General features: G+C 38.0%; 1 pseudogene; it reads right to left on the bottom strand.

The window, feature by feature from the left end:
• The window catches only part of LOC119792070, a 28,661-nt pseudogene extending 3,729 nt beyond the window's left edge, over positions 1–24,932 (bottom strand).
• Positions 24,933–25,609: the final 677 nt, after the last annotated feature.

Genomic DNA, 25,609 nt, shown 5'->3' with positions numbered 1-25,609 from the left:
CAAGAACAGAGAGCTTAATGTCTTGTTTTCTAGAGCTCCCCCAGTGGTCATGTAATGAACTACCGTAACTCTGGCAAAACAGAAGCTTATCAGATCTCACAACATCTTTCCCTATTTTAAAGTTAATCATGGTAATATTACAAACATGTTCAGCATGATGCCGTCGCTATTTTGGGATGGTATTCTTGGTGTGGTAGTCTTTGGGGTTGTAAAGAAATATCAAAATTGTTACCTTAAATTTCAAGCACCCCCAACCAACAGAATTGCTGCATACATCCTCTATCTCATGCAGGGAAACCCTGCACCAATTTTCTTTTCATCTCTGTGTTTTTGTCAATGCTGCTTAAATTTATCAAGGCAGTACTTAAAAAATGAAAAAGTCTAGAGAGCTGTACTAAACAAAATTTCTTTTTGTATACACTTGTGTGTACAAAATGACAAAATAAAACTTGTCTAAGTCTGTCTAAGTCCAAGTCTGCTATAAATGCGAACCCCTTAATCATCCAAAGCAGTGCACAGCAGTATCATAGGAGACTCAGAATCCCTTTTCATGTGAATGGGTGAATGTATTGTGGAACACTTTGTGGTCCTCTGACTCAAAAGAGTGCTATATAAGTGCGAGGACTTTATCATTTATTACATTAAATAGCTAATTCTATATGGATCATGCCTTGGTTTACAAAAGTGATGTAACGCAGTATAATAAAAAAAAAAATTAAAAACATGCACTAAAAGTAGAGAAAGAAACATACATAAGATGTTTACAATGGACAAGTAAACAATATGCCAGAGCCTAAACATGTCACACAAAAAAATAATTTTATGGAGCAAGGAATAGTTTCTACTTACTGTGTTAAGGATGAGGACCGAGCAGAACTGAATTAGACTGTACAGCGCCATGTACCTGAACAAGCTAAAGGATGTGACCAAAGAACATCTCCCCTCTCTGAAAGAATACAGTACAAAACATTAGAAGCTTCCTCTAGACCTCAGTCAGAAATAAACCAGTTTTATATTTCTGGGGTTGCCACGCTTTAAAAACTATTGTCAGATTAGTCAGTGGATACAATAATGTGGACGGGCCTGGAAGAAATGTCCCTGAGTACTTTAATAGTCCAAGCACCTGTCGCAGCTGTTCCATGTTGGAGGCACAGGGCACCTTTGCAATAGCATCCACCTTGCTCTCATCCAGCTTCCCCCCATGTGCACTAATGGTTAAGCCCAGATACTTTCACAATATGCAAAATAGCATCCAGTCGACGATCATGTTGCCCTGTGGTAGAGCCGTAAATCCAGGATGTCATCCATCACCACAACAGTTTCTTCCAGGTCATCGAGCAGATTACTCATCTGGCTCATTGGGGTAAAGACTGTGGTCAGTCTTTGTCAACTGGGGTGCAACGGAATTTGCCAAAACCCACTAGAGGCATCCAGACTGGAAAAAATCTTTGCTCCAACCAACTTAGGTGTTATATCATCTAAGGTGGGTAAACTCTGACATTCAAGCTTAACACCCTTGTTCACTTGTCTTAAATCTACACAGATCCTAACATTATCCTTATTGCTGTTTGGAGTTGGCACCATTGGGGCACACTAGTCTGTCAGTTCAGTAACTTCCTCAATTATTTCAAGATGTAGCATGCAGTTTAATTCTTTCTCTACTTTTGGAAAGAGGGGAAAAGGGACTTGTCATGGTGTATTGATGCTTTATGGAATCACCTATTCCATCCACCCAATAGTAACAGGCTCACAGTTCAGTTGTCCTATTTCCCCAAACGCCTCACTAGGTAATATATAGTCACCGCTGATAGCATTGACTCGTTTGACCAGTCCCACATGTTTTGTCACTGTCCTGTCTAACATCCAGGGAAAAGCACTTCTGCTTTATTTAGGACAACACAAGGTGACAATGTGAGAATGTCTGGTTTAGGAATCTCAGGATCTTTTTTAGGATTATGTGGCTCTGTTGGCTTTTTCAGGCCATGACTCCAAGTATGTACTGGAACAGTTCACTGCTGGAGCGGCTACAAGAATACTGTAAATCCTCTAATATAGGATGGGGCTTTTATTTCACTCAGGTACATCTTAATCCAGGCCATTATTGGAAGGAGGCCAGAATTAGAGGCAGGCCTCTATTTCTATTAAATCAAAACAGACTACCAGTGGAATGAATAAAAACGAGATTTTGTCTCTTTGAACCTATAAAATACTAGGTTCATTTACTGAAAAAGTACAGTTACCATAACGGTATACAGAACATTATTCAGACATCTTTCAGCAGCTGCAATTTTTCTGCACGGCAGTACGAAAAAAAAAAAACAGACACAGAATGGAATCTTGGCCAAACCGACTTGTGAAACAAAGTTAAAAAAAATTTTAAATGAATCGGAAATGTTCTGCCATCACAGTGAAATTTTATTTGAGGCAGGCTAAGTGGAAGTAGGCTACCAGTATCATATATTTCAAGAGAAATTCGCAACAACGAAGGCCAACGAAATTCTTTCATTTTAACACTACCGGTAATCACATGGGTCTTTGAGATCAGAACGATTGCGTAAGGCCACTACGATTTCTGTGTAAGCATAGGACTTCCCATGCTGATGGCTTGGATTCGTCAGCAAACATTGCCCCCCTGTGGTACTTGTATGTTACTATCACAAGTTGTTGAGGACTGCCCAGGAACATTGTTGGCTCTAATTAGAGCCCATGGCCTGTATATGAGTCCGGCCATTATTTACCTCCGCCGACAGCGAGACAGGCCATTGTTAGAGACCCGGTCGCTAATGGAATATAGGCCAATATTAGAGGATTTACGGTAGTTAGCTTCTCTTATAGCCAGGATACACTGTGCGATAATTAAAACGTTCACAGCTTGTGCTGTTTGTCCTCAAGCTGTACGAACCGACACTCAAATGTGACTTCTCACACTGTAAGACAGGTTGGGATCTTGAACTATGCCAACATAGTACTGAGATAGATAGTAATAGCAGAAGACGATTTACTTAGCTTTTGTTTTGTGTGCACGTAAAGTGGAATTCTTAGGGAAAGAGTTCTTAGTCTAGTCATGTCACCACTTCAACATGAAATTCCCTCACGAGCCACAACAAAATATCAAACAGGTTTGATTTTCTTGCAACCCAAGGTTTCTGAGTGGGAGCTCGTTGCGAAGAGGCATTCACTGTTGTGTCTCTTGTGACCCCCCCTTTGTATACTAAACAAAACAAGACACACTATTTGGTCAAGAGTTGGCCTGATCCCCAAACTTGTCCCACAACTGGAAAATTGCACAGAATACAGTATGTCAAGATTATTTTTACAGGTGAAGGAAGGAAGGAAGGAAGGAAGGAAGGAAGGAAGGAAGGAAGGAAGGAAGGAAGGAAGGAAGGAAGGAAGGAAGGAAGGAAGGAAGGAAGGAAGGAAGGAAGGAAGGAAGGAAGGAAGGAAGGAAGGAAGGAAGGATTTACTTATTTAGTTTCTTATTTCACAATTATTTATTTTCCCTTTAAAGCCACATTGATCCTGACCTGATCAGCAGGGGGACACAGCTGATGTTTTTCGTCTTTGAAGTGAAAGGTGATGCGACTGAAGCCTCGGCCTCAGATAGGGAAACACCAACATCAGCAGCTTTTAGGGCCCCACAGTCATTGGACCCATCTCCACACATGCCTACCCGATAGCTGTAGATATAAATATATTAGATAGACAGACACACACACACACGCACACCCCCTACACCTGCACACACGCACACATTCATACATACTGTACAATTTTTTACTATTTCACCCAGAACGTGCTTGATGTTAATGTTAATACTTCTAAAAATGCTAAATATTTTCTGATTTGTCTTTATTTCGAGCAAATAAATCATGCAAAAAATATAATTCCTTCCATATTTCTTCTCAATACTATATGTTTTATGTCACTATACTGTTACTTCTAAAAAAAAAAAAAGTAAAGAAGAAGAAATAAAAAAGACTAACTTAAGGTTCTGCAGCTCCTTAACAAGTTGGGCTTTTTGGTCAGGGAACATCCTGGCAAATATTGTGGCTTTCATCAATACCTGCCAATGTAGTAGATAGATTATTGATTAAAATAAGTCACTATCATCAGAAGATTCTGCTGAAATCATTCAGATCACATTACCTTAGGAAGGTGTTCAGGGAAGTGGTCACAGAGGGCAGCAAAGGATTTGCCATCAATTGCCAAATTATAGTCAGAACTGGGCTGATGTAGACCCAGAGAGAGGAGTTTAAACAATAAAAGCATCAACTCTACAGTATTTTTATTGAAACTCTATAAATAGAACTTAGAAGTCTTTGGATTTATCAGTGTCGGCTGATATTTATACGCTATATTGAACAAAGCAGAGTTATGGAGTTTAATGCACCAATAGGTTTAGTGGTAGGCTACTTGCCTAAGAAGTGGCAGGGGAGTAAGCAAGAATTTAATCTAATAACTTTCTGTTTGCAAGACAGCTACTCTTTGCCATGAGCCAGAGTCACATATGAAACATTGAGGGAAACACTTCCTCGAAGGCTGGATGTGACTATTTGTAATAAAATGCCACCCTTTTTTGGCTAAAATGCTGTTCTGGATTCCCATCATTTAGAAAGGCTTAGATCACCTCATTAATGTCTCTTGGACTTTGAGCAGCAGAGGCACCATCCTCTTCCAGACTGAACCTTAATGTGGGGAGGGTTTCATCAGTTTGGTGGGTTGCATGGACAAAAATCACCTTCTCATCAGTTTTCACCATCCCACAGGTTTTGGCTACACTCACTGCTGTTAAAATGTTGTCCCCTATGTGAAGAACAATATATCAAGACTGGATTTAAAAAAACAAATAAAACAAAGACAGTGATCCAAAACTGTAATGTCTCTAAAACAAATCAAAGCAATACAGTAGAAAAAACTGAACACGTTCTCACCAGTGACCATAATGCTACGGATGTCTGCTAATCTCAGGATGGTAATGGCCTCTGTACTTTCAGGTTTTACTACGTTTTTCATCATTAGTAAACCCAGGAACTGCATTTCTTTCTCTACTTCGGCCCTGCTGAGCAAAGCTGCATTAATAGAAAGTCACTCCTATAACAGTAACATTTATACATACAAATGTATACACACACACATATATATATATATATATATATATATATATATATATATATATATATATATATATAAATATACATTTTTGCTGCAAGGCATTAATAAAGAAAGGTCAACTTCTTCAGCCAGTAGGTGTGGATAATGTCTTGGCATGGTGCTGTCCAGTTCTTCATACCTGAGAGTCTTTGTTGGAGGTCTGTCATTGTGATATTCAGTGGAACTTGTTCAGGGTGGTTAGCATAGTAAGTTATTGGGTCTTTTACCCACTGTGCATCATTGTTATGTGATGCTTCTCTCATATACATTTGCAGCATTGTTCAGTCTCTAGTATTGATGGGTTGGTTCATGTATTATTACCCAACCACTGTCTATTATATAACTATTGTCTGCGGTCACCTACAGTTTTGGAGGGGTGCACCAGAGTGTCTGCAGAAGGGATGGGGACATATCTGCATTCACTGCGATACACACGCAGATGACCTGGTTTCTGAGTATAAGTCAGCCTTAACACAACCGGGATGTGCGTGTGGCCTTATTTTTCTCACCGTTCAGCATTTTTCAAATCTGAATAAATGTCAACTGGTTTACAGGCAAGTGCCAGAACTCGGAGGCCTTCTCTGGAAAACTTCTGCAGAGTAATAAAGAAATTTTCTGGAACTGGAAGCAAAAAAAAACCCAACAGTGTTACAAATGTTTCATTCAAAGTAATGAAATAAAAATAGGCTAAATGTGAAATATTTTGTCTGTAAAGAACGTGAGTAAAAGAAGATTTCTGACCTGTGTCAGGTTGACAGAGGCTGGCCACCGTCTCAGGGGAACCTTTGAGGAGAGCCAAAGCAGAGTGCCCCCCAAAATCCACAGTCAGGACACTCATTCTCTGCAGGGCTGAGGAGAAGGGAAACCTCTTAACGATGGCAACTGCCCCACTCCTGGACTGATGAGTAAAAGAAAAAAGTCAATAAATGTTCTTGTTCTACAGACATAAACACTAATCCTTTTCCAATTATGAAGCATGTGGAGCTTCTAATGAACCGTATTCTTCTAGAACAGCTATTAGAATTTAGCACTAAAGGTTAAACTTTTACAGACCATAGATGAGGATTAACTTCATCCTTGAAAGTTTCTATAAAATGCTTCAAGATGATAAAACTATCATTTTATATAGCTTCAAGCATCTTTATAGCTGACTGAAGGTCTTTTTATAGTCAAAGGCCTGCAAAACCACAACAAAGAAAATCATAAAAAAATCGCATAACTCTAAAAAGTTTTACTTTTAAATTGTTAGAGAATGACTACAAATTTATGACTTTTATTTTGACAAAAAATGTTTTAATGAAATAAACAATAGCAGAAAAAAGTGTAAGAAGCTTAAACTAAATTCCAAACTGAAAGGATTCTTTTAGGTAGGTAGCTTTTTAATGATCCAAAGTATCAGCTGCCCTCAGGTCTCTAAGACCCGCTGTTTCCTTACATTTTGTTGTCATCTGTTCAGATGTGCAGAAGTTTTTATCCCATGGATATCGAGAATATGTTTTTTTAATAACTTTACGTATGAGTGAACTAGGAGAGTGCATTTGCACGCATCCACTACCTTGCTACCTATAGTCAAAAGCAGCTGCTGCTTTTGAGAAACAGAGCAACAGTGATTTACTTTAATTTTAGGATTGCATCTGATTTCATCACTTCTTTTTTTTTGCATCATAATGATAAGTTAGATGTATTTGTGTGCTTTAACAAAGAGCAACATTGGTGTCGTCCTTGTAAAGACACCAATTTGCTTATTGGAGATGAATTAGCAGTTAGTTAATGTAAAATGCAACATTCTAGGATGGGAATGAGGCCACTTACACATGCTGAAAGGTTAGGTTGGTCAGTCGGGGGTCTCATAACAGCCAAAACTGTGTGACCTCCAAACTCTGAGTGTATAACATCATCTTTTCCCGCTGGCTCCTGAAGAGTCTGATAAATCAGGAAAAAAATTTAATATGATTTATATATAGCCCTATAACATGGATTTATTTTGGCAATATAAAAGAAATCTTATATGAAATGGAAATCCTAATATTTTTTTGGAAATAGAAATTAAACAAACATCATTCCTAATCAGATCATCTAATTCATAGTGTATCTCTACTTGGAACATTATATATATCTATAGTTATTCTGCTATAGGCTTAGACTGCTGGAGGACATAGGGACCGCTATTTCATCATTCTGTTTCATTCTGTCTCTATTCTCCCACTCTGCATAATCTGTTAGTTCAATCTCTAACCTTATGCTCTCTCTGCTTTTTCTCATAGTAGCTTTGCCTCGTCTGTTCCTGTTTGGCACCATCCTGGAGAGAATATCAGCTGTTCTGCTACCACCAACACCTTTTTTCATACAGTGGGGCAAAAAAGTATTTAGTCAGCCACCAATAGTGCAAGTTCTCCCACTTAAAAAGATGAGAGAGGCCGGTAATTTTCATCATAGATATACCTTAACTATGAGAGACAAAGTGAGAAAAATAAATCCAGAAAATCACATTGTCTGATTTTTAAAGAATTTATTTGCAAAATATGGTGGAAAATAAGTATTTGGTCAATAACAAAAGTTCATCTCAATACTTTGTTATATACCCTTTGTTGGCAATGACAGAGATCTAACGTTTTCTGTAAGTCTTCACAAGGTTTTCACATACTGTTGCTGGTATTTTGGCCCATTCCTCCATGCAGATCTCCTCTAGAGCAGTGATGTTCTGGGGCTGTCGCTGGGCAACACGGACTTTCAACTCCCTCCAAAGATTTTCTATGGGGTTGAGATCTGGAGACTGGCTAGGCCACTCCAGGACCTTGAAATGCTTCTTACGAAGCCACTCCTTCGTTACCCGGGCGGTGTGTTTGGGATCATTGTCATGGTGAAAGACCCAGCCACGTTTCATCTTCAATGCCCTTGCTGATGGAAGGAGGTTTTCACTCAAAATTTGACGATACATGGCCCCATTCATTCTTTCCTTCACACGGATCAGTCGTCCTGGTCCCTTAGCAGAAAAACAGCCCCAAAGCATGATGTTTCCACCCCCATGCTTCACTGTAGGTATGGTGTTCTTTGGATGCAACTCAGCATTCTCTCTCCTCCAAACACGACGAGTAGAGTTTTTACCAAAAAGTTCTATTTTGGTTTCTTCTGACCATATGATATTCTCCCAGTCATCGTCTGGATCATCCAAATTCTCTCTAGCAAACTTGAGACGGGCCTTGACATGTACTGGCTTAAGCAGGAGGACACGTCTGGCACTGCAGGATTTGAGTCCCTGGCGGCGTAGTGTGTTACTGATGGTAGCCTTTGTTACTTTGGTCCCAGCTCTCTGCAGGTCATTCACTAGGTCTCCCCGTGTGGTTCTGGGATTTTTACTCACCGTTCTTGTGATCATTTTGACCCCACGGCGTGAGATCTTGGATGGAGCCCCAGATCGAGAAAGATTATCAGTGGTCTTGTATGTTTTCCATTTTCTAATAATTGATCCCACAGTTGATTTCTTCAGTCAGAGAGTGACTGTTTGAGGTTGTGGACAGGTGTCTTTTATAGTGATAACGGGTTCAAACAGGTGCCATTAATGAAGGTAACGAGTGGAGGACAGAGGAGCCTCTTACAGAAGAAGTTACAGGTCTGTGAGAGCCAGAAATCTTGCTTGTTTGTAACTGACCAAATACTTATTTTCCACCATATTTTGCAAATAAATTCTTTAAAAATCAGACAATGTGATTTTCTGGATTTTTTTTTTCTCATTTTGTCTCTCATAGTTGAGGTATATCTATGATGAAAATTACCGGCTGCTCTCATCTTTTTGAGTGGGAGAACTTGCACTATTGGTGGCTGACTAAATACTTTTTTGCATCACTGTATGTGTTCGAGATTGGCCTGTTTTTGAGCATAGTCATGTGGATGTGCTCTCTTTCATCCTCTAACATGGAAGCTGGCTCGGAGCTAGTCTGCTTGGCTATATGTTTCCTGGATGGGGACGCGTGTGGACCTGGTTGACAGTTGCCTTTTGAATCTCTGCTTCTTTCTGCATCTCTGCTTCTGTCTCCTTGAACCCCAGTCGGCCTCTGCAGATGGCCGCTCACACTGAGCCTGGTTCTGCTGGAGGTTTCTTCCTGTTAAAAGGGAGTTTTCCTCTCCACTGTCACTACAAGCATGCTTAGTGTGGGGGATTGCCTTTGAGTCGATGCAATCAGCTGGTTTTCCTTAGATAGAAAACTTTGTCAATTTGACTGTATGATCTCTCTGTCTCTGTAAAGTTCATTGAGATGACATGTTTGTAAATTGGTGCTATGTAAATAAACTGAATTGAAGTGAAGTGAATATACTGCTAGGTGTGATAGAGCAACAGAATACCAGCAGACCAAAAACCTAGAAACACTGAATTAATGTGAGAGTAGACTATAAGGCATGCAATACAATAATATTAGGCTTATTTATGGCAGCTCAATGTATTCAAATTAGTCCAGTTCAATTTGCATGGTTCCTAAGTCGAAGCCAGGCTTTGTTTTTGGTCCACTCTATTAAGCCTCAAACCCAATACTATTTCTGACATCAAAGGTATGTCAAAAAATGTCAAGTGTCATATTGCAAGACCTGAATGCCTCCCATGCACTGTATTGTCACACTATATCAATGACTGTGATACATATTTGTCAATATGTGCTTTGTTCTGTGTGTAACAAAAAATAAAATATATATATGAAAGAAAAAAATAATGCCAGTGTCATACCCAGCCAGTATACTCCATCATTGTAAGCTCCAATGGGTCTCCAATGGGTTGACCTTCTAGAAGTGTAATGGTGTGACAGCAGGCCAGGGCGATGCTCATGTTCCCTTCAGGCAGCAATGTGGGATCAGTGACTAGTTGTGAAAAACCAGCTGGTCCAGTCGTCATCACTCCCCATACATCTAGACCTTCCTCAGTCAGAGTTCCTGTCTAGAGAAACAAATTGGCTGCAAACATGACTCATTTAGGGGGTCAAAAAAGTACCAAGAGCATAATCTTAAGTACTGTAAGCCACACTTTCCTTAGTCAGAGTCAGTACTTAATGATTCAATTTAGGAAATAACCTGGAAAAATTATCCTTAAAATTTCTATTATTGGGCTTCAACCTTCTCTTAACTTAGTGGAACATCCCAATTGCTTTGGAAATGTAACTGAGAGCATTTCAGTCATAGTAGTGTTAGCGTAATGGTCAGGAGCTTTTTTTAATACTGCAGGACCATAATTACATTTAGGTAAAGGAAAAAAAAAAATTGTTCTCAACCTTACAAAATAAAGTGTCTCTATCACTACATAATACCAATAAAAACTTGGTTATTGGTGAAGGCGTTGGATATTAAATGTCAAATGATGTAATTGAAAGTGACCTCCCCCTGACGTCACATCCCATTTAAGCACCCTACTTTTTTCTCTTTGTCATGGCTCATCCCCGTATCACAGCTGGCCTTCCTTGGTGCTATCTAAGTGAACTTATTTTGCCCCAGTGTTGCTATATTTTAATGCATTCCTGAGATAGTTCATTATTCACTGTAAAACTGAATGAAGCTTCACTCGTTTGATGGCATTTTAGATCTCTGCATCAGTAGGTCTTTACACTTATCTGCTGCTATTTTAAAGGAAACCTTAAATGCAGTAATACATCAAGCCTTAAAACTTGAACATTCCTTAGAGACTCTAAAAGGACTCTTAAACCCCTTTGTTTCCTTTTCATTAGCTTTTCATTTCCCTTGTGCTTGTTTTCAGTAATGTGTATTGTTTGCCTAGTTATTAGATACAACAATATTGCAATAGTGATTATTAGACAATAAAGATACAGACATTCTAACCTGTGTTTTTGTCTGTTATTAATACAGTGAACTATTTATCACACAGAGCCCAATCTACTCTTTTTTGATTAACAATTGAAGAAACAGAGACAATTTCCTAAGGTTGGTGAATAATAATTCTGCTAATAACCATAGTCTAAATGACTAAATTGCTGAAAGACAACTGGATTTTAATAGCCGGTCCAGAAGTCCCACCTTGGGTAAAATAAATTAACTATAATCATTAATAATCATTAATTGGATTTTACCTTTGATTTGAATGACCTGTTAAATAACTAGAACTTCCAGTTCTAGTTATTTAATATAATCTGCTGTATAATATGCACAACATAGGAAAACATCTCATAAATAACTTAAAATGCATTTGGTTAATTTGAAAGGGCACTGGTCAAAAGCACACCAGTGAGTCCAATCTTAAAATTGGCTTAAATAAAACAAAAACAAAATAAGGGATATAGAGCTGTCTAGATATGGTTGTTTCAACCTAGTGGCTCCGTTATGCAGAGCTAGTTAGCTTTTTTTGACTTATGGTTGTTTTTGCCACTTGCACCATTTATTGTTTCCAAGTGTTGTGCATGACCATAATTTATTTGTTTGCATTGGCTTTTGTTTTTTCACTTTGCATCTCTCTATGTCCTATGATAACAGCAGTCCTCTTTTGTGGCAGTTTTTTTCCTCAAATGTGTTTTGTGTTTTTTGCCTTAGTCTTATTTTTGGTCTTGCAAGTCTATTTTTGTTTGTTTGCTGGAATTATTTCTTCCAGTACAGTCTGAATTTGCTGTAAATTAATGCATTTGTATAGTATTTGCACCCTTTGGCCACTATTTATTTAAAATAGCAATGCAACATCTCACCAGTTGTAAGACCCTAGAGTTAGGGAGAAATATACACACAATTTTCTTAAAAGAAGTCATGATTTAATTGCTTAAATTTCTAATAACTCATACCTTGTGAGATGAATAAAGAGCAAAACGAGAAATCTTTTGGAAGCAAATATATTTTTTTTACAGTTTATTTCAAATATTGTTATAGTTCTTATAAATATGTCAGGGAGCTATTTAATGGTACAATAATTAAAGATAAGATTTATCCATTGCTCTTTTGATAATCTTTACCAGAATTACAAAAAATTGTGAAAGTGGCTTTACATGTAGACATCTTTTCACATTCTTAGTGCTTTAAATGATTTAAACCTTACCTTATCAAAGCAGAAGACTGAGACTTTCCCACAGGCATTTATTTTGGGTGGGCAAATGCAAAAGATATCACACTTCTTTAGCCTTTTCTGGGCAAAAATAGTTCCTATGGTGATGGCAGCAGGCAGGGCAGGAGGAACAACAATCGTTATAATATCCAAGGATCTAATGACTAACTCCTTCCTGGTCACCTGGAAACACATAGCTGTATTTCAATGAGGTATATTAAAGACACAATCTTTTCCTATAACAATGCGTTTGTGGATATAAATGGCCATAAAATCCAACACATTTCTCTTCTCTGCTGTAAAACGTTTACTTTTCCATATAGAAAAATGATTGTCTTACTGCAATATAAAGTGACAGGGAGATCATATCAGTTAATTTCATTGTTTTTTTTTTCAGTTTCAAGCCATTCAACAAAAATAAAAAAACAACAATCAATTTTGTTTAGCTGTATGCCTGAAACTCTAAAATCCAAGTGATGCTGCCACCTGTTTATAAAGGAGGGGCTAGATTGGCATTAATAATGCACAGCAGCTTAAACCTAAATAGACAATTCATCATTTCGTGGTCAACTCATACTTCAAATAGAATATTTCACATTTATATCTCATTACCAATTATCCAAAAACTGTAATATAGAAAGAATAAATATTCACTTAACATAAATCAAGCATTTGGCTCCAAAATATGTATTGGATCTTGTTCATGGTACTTACATCTGCTTTCAGGAGAGTCACAAAAATGTAAATGGTGCCAGAAAGAGCTGATGAGAACAAAATTGTCTAAGTCATTAATATAAATATGAAATTAACTATTTTCTCCTCTTTTTAAATGAAAATAGGTGAATTCACTGTAAAAGTTTACCAATTACTCCAAGAATGAGCAGGAACTTCATTGCGTCTTTGTAAAAGCGGAAGTCCATCTGAGAGTACAAAATAGAGCTGATCAGTTTACCTTTGGCGGTGAAAAACCCTTCATCAGAGACAGAAGAAACAGAATTGGTTTCTCTTGAAGAACATACAGAACACTTTAACAAAATACTCTTTAAGAATCACTAAAAAACCATGTGTTTGCTTGCATATACAAGTTGCTATCCCTCTTTGAATTGCCACCATATTGTGGTAGAGGGGATTCAGAGCTCAGATGATCCTAGAAGCTATAATGTCTGAGGCACAAATGCACTTGGTAGGGTATCCCATGGCAAACAGTCTTGTGGTAAAGGGTCAGACAAAGAACAGTTCAAAACTAGCTTTAAGGCGAGTAACATAGCCCAGTATGGCAGAGCCACAGGCCCGTGGTTGGGGCTCATTGGCAAGCACCTAGTGGCTGGACTATTCCTTGCTAAACAATCGCAATATGATTGATCAGTGCAAAGAGGAATGTTCTGACACAATAATGCTCATCAGAACACTTAGCATTAGAAGACCCTAAGATAGGGGTCGACTTTGTACAGTAGTAACATCTTCTGACATTCGGCTTTATGTCTTGGGTACCTGAGTGAAGAGAGAGCCACAGAGCTTTCCACCTATTACCATCGGTGAGTTGGATCCAATGGCAGGAGAGTCAAGAACAAACAACTCAAAAAACATTGACCTTACTATAACAAACATTGAGACAGACTTGTCTCCAGGAAAGGCTTTAAAGTATAGCTGCTTCCTTTTTACATAAAGAGGAATCAGCTTTGGCTGCTCGGGAATCTGTTTAAGATTCTTCTCTGGATGCCACCCTCTGGAGGTATTTCAGCTTTGTTCCACCACAAGGAGAACAGGGGTTGGCCCAGGACAAGCTGAAGGGACTATATCTCTCGGCGGGCTTTGGGGTTGCCCTAGATCAGCGGTGGGCAATTCCAGTTTCTGTGGGATGGTATCCTGCAACTTTAAGATCCATCCTTGATCCAACACACCTGAATCAAATGGCTGAATTTCCTCCTCAGTATGCTGTCAGTTCCTGCAGAGTCCTCCCAAAGGCACATCTAAAAGTTGCAGGATACCGGCCCTCAGGAACTCGAATTGCCAAACCCTGCCCTAGACGGTTTGGAGGAGGTGTCTTGGGAGAAGGAGGTTTGGGTTAGCCTAGTGAGACCATCCTGATCTCGCGAGCTTTCAAGATTTCACTCGCTAATCAGTCTGGAGACTCTCCGTTGAAGAAAATTTGGAGCCGTTCACCAAATGAATGTCCAATCAGCGCTGGCTTTGAGGCGGGTTGAGGTATGACGCAACGAGAAGCGCGACAGTTCAGTCTAAAGAACATGGCGGCTTCAGCCGATGAAACTAGGGTTAGCGTTTTATCGGAATTACAGAGTATTTCTTCACTGAAAGAACAGCAAAACACTGCTCTGGAGGCTTTTCTCAGAGGAAAAGATGTTTTTGCTCTTCTCCCGACTGGTTTCGGCAAGAGTAGCCTGGCTGTTAGTACGTCATATGCTTTGTTGATCTGATTGGTTTATTTGGCCCGTGTATCACCAACATAGGCCAATCAGCTAACCAGTATTTTCGCCCCTTCCCAAAATAACTTCAACTGAAGGTTTCCGAATGGATATGCGGAGCAAATCCATCTGGCGGAGTCAGGTTAGGTTTGGGTATCCTGACTGAAACTGTTTTACCAGTAACCCAGTCCCTAATAAACAAGTAGCTAACTACTGGAATAATTACTGAAATTAACAATATGATGTCACTAAGAAAATTAGGTCTATCTGTAAAAGGTTAAAAGGTTAATCAATTTATAAAAATCTTTATGAGGTTTATTGAAGTCAACACTTACACACCAGCACCTTTTATAAGACTTCTCAATTAAAAAGCAGACAAGCCAAGTTTCCTCTACTTACCAGTACTTGTGACCACTGCAACTGCGTTTCCACCCTTTGCCTGAATGATATGAGTGCCGCAGAAAAGAGTATGTCTGTGCTCAGTCTTTGAGCTGTAGATACTACCACCATCTGGCAGCGGGGTTTTTAGTGCTGGAATGCTTTCCCCTAAACAAAGAATAAAAAAGCAAATCTGTTAATTTTAGACTTATTCAGTATTTAAAGTAAGGTCAAAGTTGGTCCCAAATTAAAAAAATCTTATATAAAAAACTAGTGGTTAATGGGTATATTCTGTTCTATTTTCAAAATTTCTGAGGCAAATATAAGAGAGTTGTGTACAAGAAAACACTTTGTAAAGAATGATGTTACAACTACAGAGACTGGAGATTTTAAAAAGCTTAACTGCTTTTCTATAATTGCAATAGAAATTGATACCTTATGATCAAAAGATTTGTATGTGAAAGAAATAACTTCCTTAATTATTTAGAGTAAATAATTAAATGTAATAAAAATATTTTATGCATTTACCACATTTTTATGCGTTCTCAGTGGTCTGTCTTGCACCAGATCTGGAGAACCCTCCTACTGAAAACACCCTTTTGTTTAACAATCTTCTGAAGAGAATGTTCACTGCTGTCCATGATGTTCTGCACTATATGAAGAATTTTACTTCGTGAAATCATCTCCATAGCCCTCTTCATGATGCCAAAAAGTTCTTGATTGGCTTGTTAAGATTTAAAGTGATACTGTTACTTCAGAAGATGATACAAGAGATCACACTCTCCACAACCGGCTTATGGAAGATATGTAGCATCATGCTGCAATTGCAGAGAGACCTAACCTTACTTAGCAAGTACACTTTGCTAAGGAAGCAGAGTGTACTTGCTTAAGTTTGTAGTCCAGGTGAACTCCAAGGTATTGATACACCTCCACTTCTTCTTCCATGATTTTAAAAGGGTTGAAATTGTTCCTGTTTTCCCTTCTTCTTTATCTACAACAATTTCTCTCATTTTGTTGACAGTCAGGATCAGGTGATTGTTTCCAGACCACAAAGGTTTTCACTAGCTCCCTGTACTGGAAGTCAGAAGTGAACAGAGTTACAAGACCTTTCATTCTAACAAACTGTGGCCTGTTTGTCAGGTAGTGTTTGATCCCGGTGATAGTTGATGCCTCCACCTGAGTCTGGAGTTTCTCACAAAGCAAGTCAGGCTGAATGGTGTAAAATGCACTGGAGAAATCAAAGAACTTGAACCTCAGAGTCCATGTTTAAATGACATTTGATTTGTTGAAGCAGGTGTATGATGGCATCTTAAACTCAAACACAATGGCGATAGGCAAACTGCAGGGGGTCCAAATGATTCCTTGTTTGTTTGCTGGGGTCAACCAACAGAAGTCTCTCTAGTACTTTCATGAGCTTGGATGTCAGGGCAACAGGCCTAAAGTCACTGAGGATTGTTGGCTGGGTTTTCTTTGGTACTGAAACAAGGCAGGAGGTCTTCCACATCACTGGAACTGTCTCCAGGGACAGACTAAAGTTCAAGAGGTGCTGTTGAATCCCATAGAGCTGGTCTACAAAGGCCTTTGGGACTCTGGGGTTGACTCCATTAGGACCTGGTGACTTATTACGATTCAGTATCTCCAGTTGCCTCTTTACTTCTCTTGTAGAAAGATATGTGAAAGGCAGAGAGAAAAGCACTATCTTCTAATTTGGCGGACAACAAACTCAACAGAAGAGTCAATGGCAGAGGAGGGCAGGATGTTCATGTGTCTGTAGGCAAGTGAAAGGGATGCTGAGCTTGTTCCTTAACTGAACCTCTTTAAGAATGGATTGGCTCAGTCCAGAATTTCATCTGTATGATCATTCTTCTGCTTGAAGCTTGTGCTCTTCTTCATTCCTGACCAAACATCTCTGATATTGTTCTGCTGGAGCTGGTTTTCCAACGTCTTCATGTATGCCTCCTTGCTTTATCTTATCTTGACGTTTTTTTCCCCTGAATACTCATAATTCATTCCCCATCTTCCTTCTAAAATGCTTGTTTTTTTTTCTTTTTAAGCAGTTCCTTCAGATCATTTGTTTATTATTTGGGAAGATTTTTACTTCTTGAAGGGATGGTGTTATCTACACCGATGTTAATGTTGTCAGTCAAACACTCAGTCATTGTACTGATGTCCTTTCCATGTGGCTGACAAAGTGTAGTCCAGTCTGTAGCCTCAAAAGAAACTTCCAGGGCTTCTTTGGCTTCCTGTGACCATCTCCTTACATTTTTTATGCAACTTGTCTTAGTGGCTTACACAACATTGTTAACCAATTTCCCAAGACCTTACTTGAGATATGTACACTATATTGCCAAAAGTATTTGCTCACCCATCCAAATTATTGGAATCAGGTGTTCCAATCACTTCCATGGCCACAGGTGTATAAATTCAAGCACCTAGGCATGCAGACTGTTTTTACAAACATTTGTGAAAGAATGGGTCGCTCTCAGGAGCTCAGTGAATTCCAGCGTGGAACTGTGATAGGATGCCACCTGTGCAACAAATCCAGTCGTGAAATTTCCTCGCTCCTAAATATTCCACAGTCAACTGTCAGCTGTATTATAAGAAAATGGAAGTGTTTGGGAACGACAGCAACTCAGCCACGAAGTGGTAGGCCACGTAAACTGACGGAGCGGGGTCAGCGGATGCTGACGCGCATAGTGCGAAGAGGTCGCCAACTTTCTGCAGAGTCAATCACTACAGACCTCCAAACTTCATGTGGCCTTCAGATTAGCTCAAGAACAGTGCGCAGAGAGCTTCATGGAATGGGTTTCCATGGTCGAGCAGCTGCATCCAAGCCATACATCACCAAGTGCAATGCAAAGCGTCGGATGCGGTGGTGTAAAGCACGCCGCCACTGGACTCTAGAGCAGTGGAGACGCGTTCTCTGGAGTGACGAATCGCGCTTCTCCATCTGGCAATCTGATGGACGGGTCTGGGTTTGGCGGTTGCCAGGAGAACGGTACTTGTCTGACTGCATTGTGCCAAGTGTAAAGTTTGGTGGAGGGGGGATTATGGTGTGGGGTTGTTTTTCAGGAGCTGGGCTTGGCCCCTTAGTTCCAGTGAAAGGAACTCTGAATGCTTCAGCATACCAAGACATTTTGGACAATTCCATGCTCCCAACTTTGTGGGAACAGTTTGGAGCTGGCCCCTTCCTCTTCCAACATGACTGTGCACCAGTGCACAAAGCAAGGTCCATAAAGACATGGATGACAGAGTCTGGTGTGGATGAACTTGACTGGCCTGCACAGAGTCCTGACCTCAACCCGATAGAACACCTTTGGGATGAATTAGAGCGGAGACTGAGAGCCAGGCCTTCTCGTCCAACATCAGTGTGCGACCTCACAAATGCGCTTCTGGAAGAATGGTCAAAAATTCCCATAAACACACTCCTAAACCTTGTGGACAGCCTTCCCAGAAGAGTTGAAGCTGTTCTAGCTGCAAAGGGTGGACCGACGTCATATTGAACCCTATGGATTAGGAACGGGATGTCACTTAAGCTCATATGTGAGTCAAGGCAGGTGAGCAAATACTTTTGGCAATATAGTGTATGAGTTCTTGACATTTGCTTAAAACAAGTCAAAAATATTGTTTTCTGTGGTACAGCAGCTCATAAACTGTTGAAACGTTGGCAGTGTAGCAGAGTGTGAGGTGTGATTACAATAACCAGTTAAATGTATTTGGCTGTTGTTTTTTTTTCTGTAGCTTAGCAAGAGAACACTGTTAAATTCTCTGGGCAAATAATATGTAAAAAATAAAACAACTACCAGTTCAATATCTGGTCTGCAGTGTTCAGTCTTTACAGTTACACTTCCTGGATATAATTATCTTGTGTTCATCCGCACTGCCAACCCAGGACTAGCAGAAAGACGCTGAAAACCGAGATATGATCCTTGAGCCACGTTTTAGTAAAACAAATAGTTGAGCATTGACAATATTCTAGCTATGTCTTTGCTAGGGCTTGAAGTTCTTACTAACAAAACTAAATCAAGTTCTTGTTAAATAAACCAATGTCAAAACAAATAAGCATGTAATAGTGCATTTTAGGCCTGATTATTTTTAAAAACAAAACAAAAATATGACTACTGGCTGGTGCAAAACTTAGAAACCCCTTATCACCTGTAAGCATGCTCTCATCGATGAGACACTCCCCCACCAGCAGGGCAGCATCACAGGGCAGCACCAGACCTTCCTCAGGGATGATCAAACAGTCACCAGGAACTAGCTTTTCAGAGCTCACACTTTCTTCCTCTATAAGAGCACAAAAAAAGATTAATGAAGTAGCTTGGGTTTTGATACAGAATCAGCTTTAAAAAAACATAATATTGTATTTACTTTCAACCAAAATCATCAACTAAAATTGTCTTCAGACTTGATTAAACTGAAATAAGCTATAATTTGAGAACATTGTTGTAAACTCACCCCCTGAGTCTCTGCGTATTTTGACTTCTGTTACCGAGTTGGCCATGTCACGAATAGTTTCTCTTTGCTGTGAGGTTATAAGAATTAAAGCTGATAAACAGTATTCTAATGATTAATCAAATTGAATCTCAAATTTAGACATACGTTCTTAGGGCTCACCTTTCGAGCTTCATAGAGTGAAACAATGATGGAGATGACTGAGATGAAGAATATACATCCAGCATAATAGTAATAGTCATCATTCATCCAGAGCACAAGACTTAACACTTGAAATACATAAAATGGGTTGAGAATCTGCAGGGGGGAAAGGGGGAAACATTCAAAACAATTCTCCCCATTTAAATGTAATCTTTAATTATTCAGCTAAGACCAGATTTGTGAAATGACAGATGTATAGTTATTGTACTCCATCAAAAAATGTGGTAATTGGAAACATTTCCTATTCAAAGCCCTCACTTTTTTGTCTTCCAATAGACTTCCCTTCTGTGTTCTTTAGAAGAATTAACTAAATACCCAAGACACTTAACCTTCCTTTCAAAGTTAAGTCGGGTTAATTGAAAACAATGCAGGTCATAACAAACCCAAGAAAAATCTTTTTCATCAAAGCTTACATTCTTTAATATGTTGTTTTTGTTGTCATTTTTCCTCACAAAACACACTGGTTGCACCAACTAGTTGCACCAACTAGTCAAAATATCATGTGATGCGACTGTCCAACCCCAATTAAGGCCCTTTTTGGATTTTTATCTTGGCAAAATTAGTTTATTTCCACTACTGTGAAAATTTTTGAAATGTTTTTTTCCACACAATACAAGAAAATAAAATATGAGGAAAAAAAATAATTTGCGGCATATAATTTAACTAATCAACTGTTGGTAATTTCATATTTATATTATCTATTTTACCAGATGTATCTGGTAATATCCAATCTGACTGTATGATCTGGTTGAATTGTCTCTGTAAAGCACATTTTTATGACATGTCGTGAATTGGCGCAATATAAATAAACTAAATTGAATTGAATTTAATCAAATTCACAACAAATTCCCTGTACTTTGTGTTCCCAGATCTGCAGAAACAAATAACAGTGAATTGATTGCAGCAGTTTATATACTACACTATGCTTTATACGTGTGTTTTTATGTTTTAATTAAATATCAGCACACTATATTCATTATCCACCTTCTTGCTGACTTCTGCAGATTTAAGACTAGTGAGCCCACCTCTGTTTTTGTTTATATCTGTGAGCCTTTAAAACTATAGGAAAAAAAGATACTTTCAGGATACTCTCAGTTCAATGCTTAATCCCCTTTTAAGACTTGCAAATCAGGGACGTCTTTAGAACCTTATAATTGGGGGCTTAGCCCTAGGTAAGATGCTATAGTGCATCAGCCCACTCCTTGAACTACGTTACCAACTGCTACCAAAGACAAATTGCATATTGATGCTTTGATACACAGAGAGAGAGAGGAAAATCAACATTGGCAGGCAAGTAGTGATTAAAAATACTTAAAGTATGTTGAGGATGAAGTCAATAAATTATTTATATTATTCAGTAGACTTATTTTAATCTGAACTAAAACTATATAAATCAGTCCTATGTTACTGAATTAAACTTAAAGTAATTACTAAAATAACTTAGTGAAGCGCTCTCTAATAATAAACTCCAGAAACCACTGCAAGAATTCAGCACAAAATTACTTTTCTGATTAAAAGATCACTTTTCCCTCTCAACTCATGAGGAAAACCTCCTACAGTACCTGTCTGACCACTGTTAGTCAGAAATCAGAAAAGTATGTTTGCCAATGAGCATTGAGCAGCTAGTTTCACAAACTGCCCCTGCACCATCGATCCCCCTAAGAGGTTTAGCCTTGGTGGAAGTGACATATTTTGCCATTCTATCCAATCAAGGCTCTATTTTCTCACTGCTTACCTCAATGGATGGAGGCTCAAACAAAGGGAGCATCTATTTTGTTGCAACTGGGGCTCACTAACGTCTTGCTGAAGACGATAAACTTGCTGCTTGGTGCTATGTTAAAAATGCTAATGTAAAAATCCTATACAACATCAGGTAGATCAAGAACACTTGGATTTTTGTTGGGTTTTTGTAAATTGTAGAGGTTCTTCATATCAAGATGATGTAAAGTATATTTTTATCAAGCTCACCTCCTCAATCAGAAGTCTCATGTAAGACTTCACAGGTACATCAATAATGTTGTCCCCAAACAGGCGTCTCCTAAGCAGAAATGAACGTTAATCTAGGAAAAAGCAGGGGAAAGCCATACTGTATATCATTACCAACATTTCCATCTTGTTATACCTCGAGCTCTGTTCCTGATGACTTAGCCCCCTTTGAAAATCAAACAAAGCTCTGCAAGTCCATTCCTCAGTCAGAACACTAAAGAGAGGCATGGGAGAGGTTTGCAGTGTTGCAAATACAATAACCTAATTCATTATTGATCAGCCATTAACACTGTATTAACTTTCCTCTTTAATATTTGTTCTTCTTATCTGATATAACTCCAACCATCCATATATATATATATATATATATATATATATATATATATATATATATATATATATATATATATATATATATATATATATATATATATATATATATATATATATATATTAGTGTTAATTTCGTTAACGAAAACTAAACGAAAATATTTTCGTCAACGCACATTTTTCACCCAACGAAAACTAGACGAGACGAGATGAAAATCCCCACTAATAAACAATAACTGGGAGTAAATCAGAAATATTTTTCGTTGACTAATAAAGACGAGACGAAAATGCAGTTTGGTAAATAAAGACTGGACTAAAATCTATGGACATTTTAGTTCACGAACAAAGACGAGACGAAAATTACATATTATTATTTTATGGTTTTTTCAAATCACAGAGTAGCCTACTCTGGGGCTCGGGAGAAAGAGGAGACGTGATCTATGGACACATTTTCACTTCATTGAAGTGGAGAACAAAACCAAATGCTTGATTTTAGTCGAAGGGAAGGAATATGGCCACATTATAGCTGGAAAAAACACAACCTGAAGAGACACGTCGCTGTTCAACACAAAGACATTACGGTAAGTTAACAGAAATATTGGTGTTGGTTGTTTATAATGTAACATTAATCAACAGCTATAATGTCCTAATGATAAACTAACTGATGTTGGCTAACTTTCATAGCATTTAGTATCCAGGCTGGCTATGTTACGTTAGCTTGTTAGCACGTAGCGACCGTAGCCACTTGTTGATAGAACTTAGATATGTTATACTGGCCGGGAAACTATAGTTTCAGTTACATTGCAAGTTTGATTAAAGCAGACAGATGCTTTAGGTAAACTAGGAGCAGCAAGTGAACTATAGTTAACACAAAACACCTCAGCAGCTACACATGTATGCTAAATGCTAAAACCAACTGAAACTATCGGTCTTTGACAGTGTGTATCAGGATAAGAAAATTAAAATAATATGCCACACATAATTCAGAACAACTTTAACCTAGATTTTCATACACAAAATAGCCATTGCTAGGGGAACCACTGCAGGGATTTGGATGCAAACATCAATATTAATCAATATTAATAAAACCAAAATGCATGCACACATAAAAATGTCTGCAATTTATTCCTGCATAAAATGATAGTTACGGTAGGTTGTTTGTATGAGTTTGAAATGGATTGTCAAATGTAGTTTTTACAGAGACTTAGTTTTTGTTAAGGAAAAAAAGAGACCTATATGCTACTTATACACTTGGAATTCCTGTTATGCTGTGCATCTATCCTGACATTGTATTAATTTCTGTTCCAGATTGAAGATACACCGACCACCAACAACCACCCAGAAACAATGACAGGCCAGCTATACAAGCTTCCTTAATTGCCCACACCAAATACAAAGCTGACTCTCAGGACCAGCAAGCTATGCCTTGTTTCACATAAATACTGTACCTTTATAAACCATGTGAACTAGCTGGCAGGAAAGCACTTTTGTTGTATCAGTTGGAGTTATTTTTTTCACATCATTGATCTCAAATCTATTTATTTCTATCTATTTATTTTATTTTTCTATGTGAACTAGCTTTAAACAGCCAGCACTTGTGTTAAGTTCATAAAACACTTTATTTTATTTGTTTCCTTTGTCAGGTGTATTTTATTTGTTTTAATGCAAGCATTTGTGTTTGTGTCTTTAAACCTTAACAATGTTCAAAATAAATATGCAAATATTGTCAGAACATCTTCCATGTCTGCATTTGTTCCTTAAAATAGTGGGGGGGGTTTTATCAAAAAGATGAGAGGAAATGTTGAAATGTGAAATCATTTTAGGAAATGTTAAATATTATCTGCTGACAAAAAAGTAAAAGGTTAAAATTATGTCCTGACTAAAACTAGACTAAAATGTTGACGGTTTTTGTTGACTAAAACTAAACTAATAAAATTATGTTTTCTTGGACTAAAATAAAGACTAAAATGCTCGACTTATAGTCGACTAAAACTAGACTAAATAAAAATGGGATGATGTCGACTAAATGTGATAAAAACTAACAAGCGATGCTGAAACTGGACTAAGACTAAAACTAAATTTAAAAATGGCTGCTAAAATTAACACTAATATATATATATATATATAACTATTGGGACTTTATCAATAGAGACTATTCTTCTAGTTCTCCCTAGTTGTAGACTTTCCGGTTTCAGTACCTAGCTGGGGAGAAATCTTCTCTCCTATCCAGCCAGATGTATTGTAGACCTTCAAACAGGAAGTAGCGCAGCATCGTTCTCTAAAACACAGCATAAGCTGCTTTAAAGCCTGGGCAAAATATTACATATTCTTTTCAAATTAACTTTCTAATTGAAAAAAATATTTCATATAGAGAATGAACAGAAAACCCTTCTGACCTCTTCCTGTTGCAGGTGAACTGTTTCTCTCCACTCATCCTCCTCCCACTGCAACAAGAACTCATCCAAACTGGAGGAAATAGCTGAGTCAGCACAGTTGTGTATATATATGTGTGTAAAAAATAGAGACCTCAAGCTCACCTCCCCTCCTCCATCTCTTCAGTGAGCACCTCCACAACATGCTTCTGACCGTGACTGTCCTAATGGAAAGTTCAATTCACTTCAAAAATACTTTGATCCCAAACAGAAATAAAATTTTGTTTTATCTCTTAGAAAAAAGTAATAAAGTACAAATAAGAATTATCCAGTATGTATTTATCACCACTACAGAATATTAATTAGAATTTTTACATTACTGGTAGTTTTTCTTTCAGTTTTAATGCGTATATCTTTTATTTTACTTACTTTTATCAGCACAAAATCTGCCAAAGCCAGAGAGCAGGAGCAGCAGCGGGCAAGGACACCAAGCCGTGGCCACCAGTGAAAGACTATCAGGAGGACACCAAATGACAACTAGGCCCCCAAACGACACAGCCACACCCGCCAAGGTACCCTCCTATACCCCTGTAGATCCTGAACATTCAAAGACATGATGTGAGGAACACTGACATCAGAAGTCACATTACAGGTGTAAATCAATGAAAAGATACTCAACAAATCAGTAAAAAAATTTACTCTATGTCCGTGCAAAGGTTAAACATGTTAATAATATTGTTAAATATTAATATTTACTAGTTTGGAACTTTGCAAAAATTAATTGGTATGAAAGATTGCTACAAAATGTAATGAAAAAATGTGCTACAGGCTCAGTCAAGAAGAGGGAGTCCTGCAAAATCAATGACTTGACTATAAATCAGTTTATCTGTACGAATTTATTTTTATTTATTTTTTTTTTGGGGGGGGGGGGGTCTTTTTATCATTGATAAAAATACAGTAAGTATAAAATACAAAAAAAAACCAATTATTTCTGCAACAGCAGGTTTCACATTAGTTAGGGGCACTAAATAAAGTAGTAAGGAAATATATGCAGTGGATTTTTTTCTTATGCCTGGTAATTTTACCAGAGACTTTCAGAGGGGACATGATTATTTTATTTACTTTTAAACACAAAACATTTATGTAAATATTTTTGTGAGAGTAAATTATGTAGAAATCTAAAATCTAAAAATCATCTTAAAAAATTAAAATGATCTTACCATTACTAAATAAGGGCTGAGAAGAAGGTCTTAATAACTGGTAAAAGAAGACCTCTCTGCAAATCCACTGTT

Source organism: Cyprinodon tularosa, unplaced genomic scaffold (assembly GCF_016077235.1).
Source record: "Cyprinodon tularosa strain WSP-4 unplaced genomic scaffold, ASM1607723v1 ctg409, whole genome shotgun sequence".
In the NCBI taxonomy this organism is placed as follows: domain Eukaryota; kingdom Metazoa; phylum Chordata; class Actinopteri; order Cyprinodontiformes; family Cyprinodontidae; genus Cyprinodon; species Cyprinodon tularosa.
This window is presented reverse-complemented; position numbering and strand designations above follow the sequence as displayed.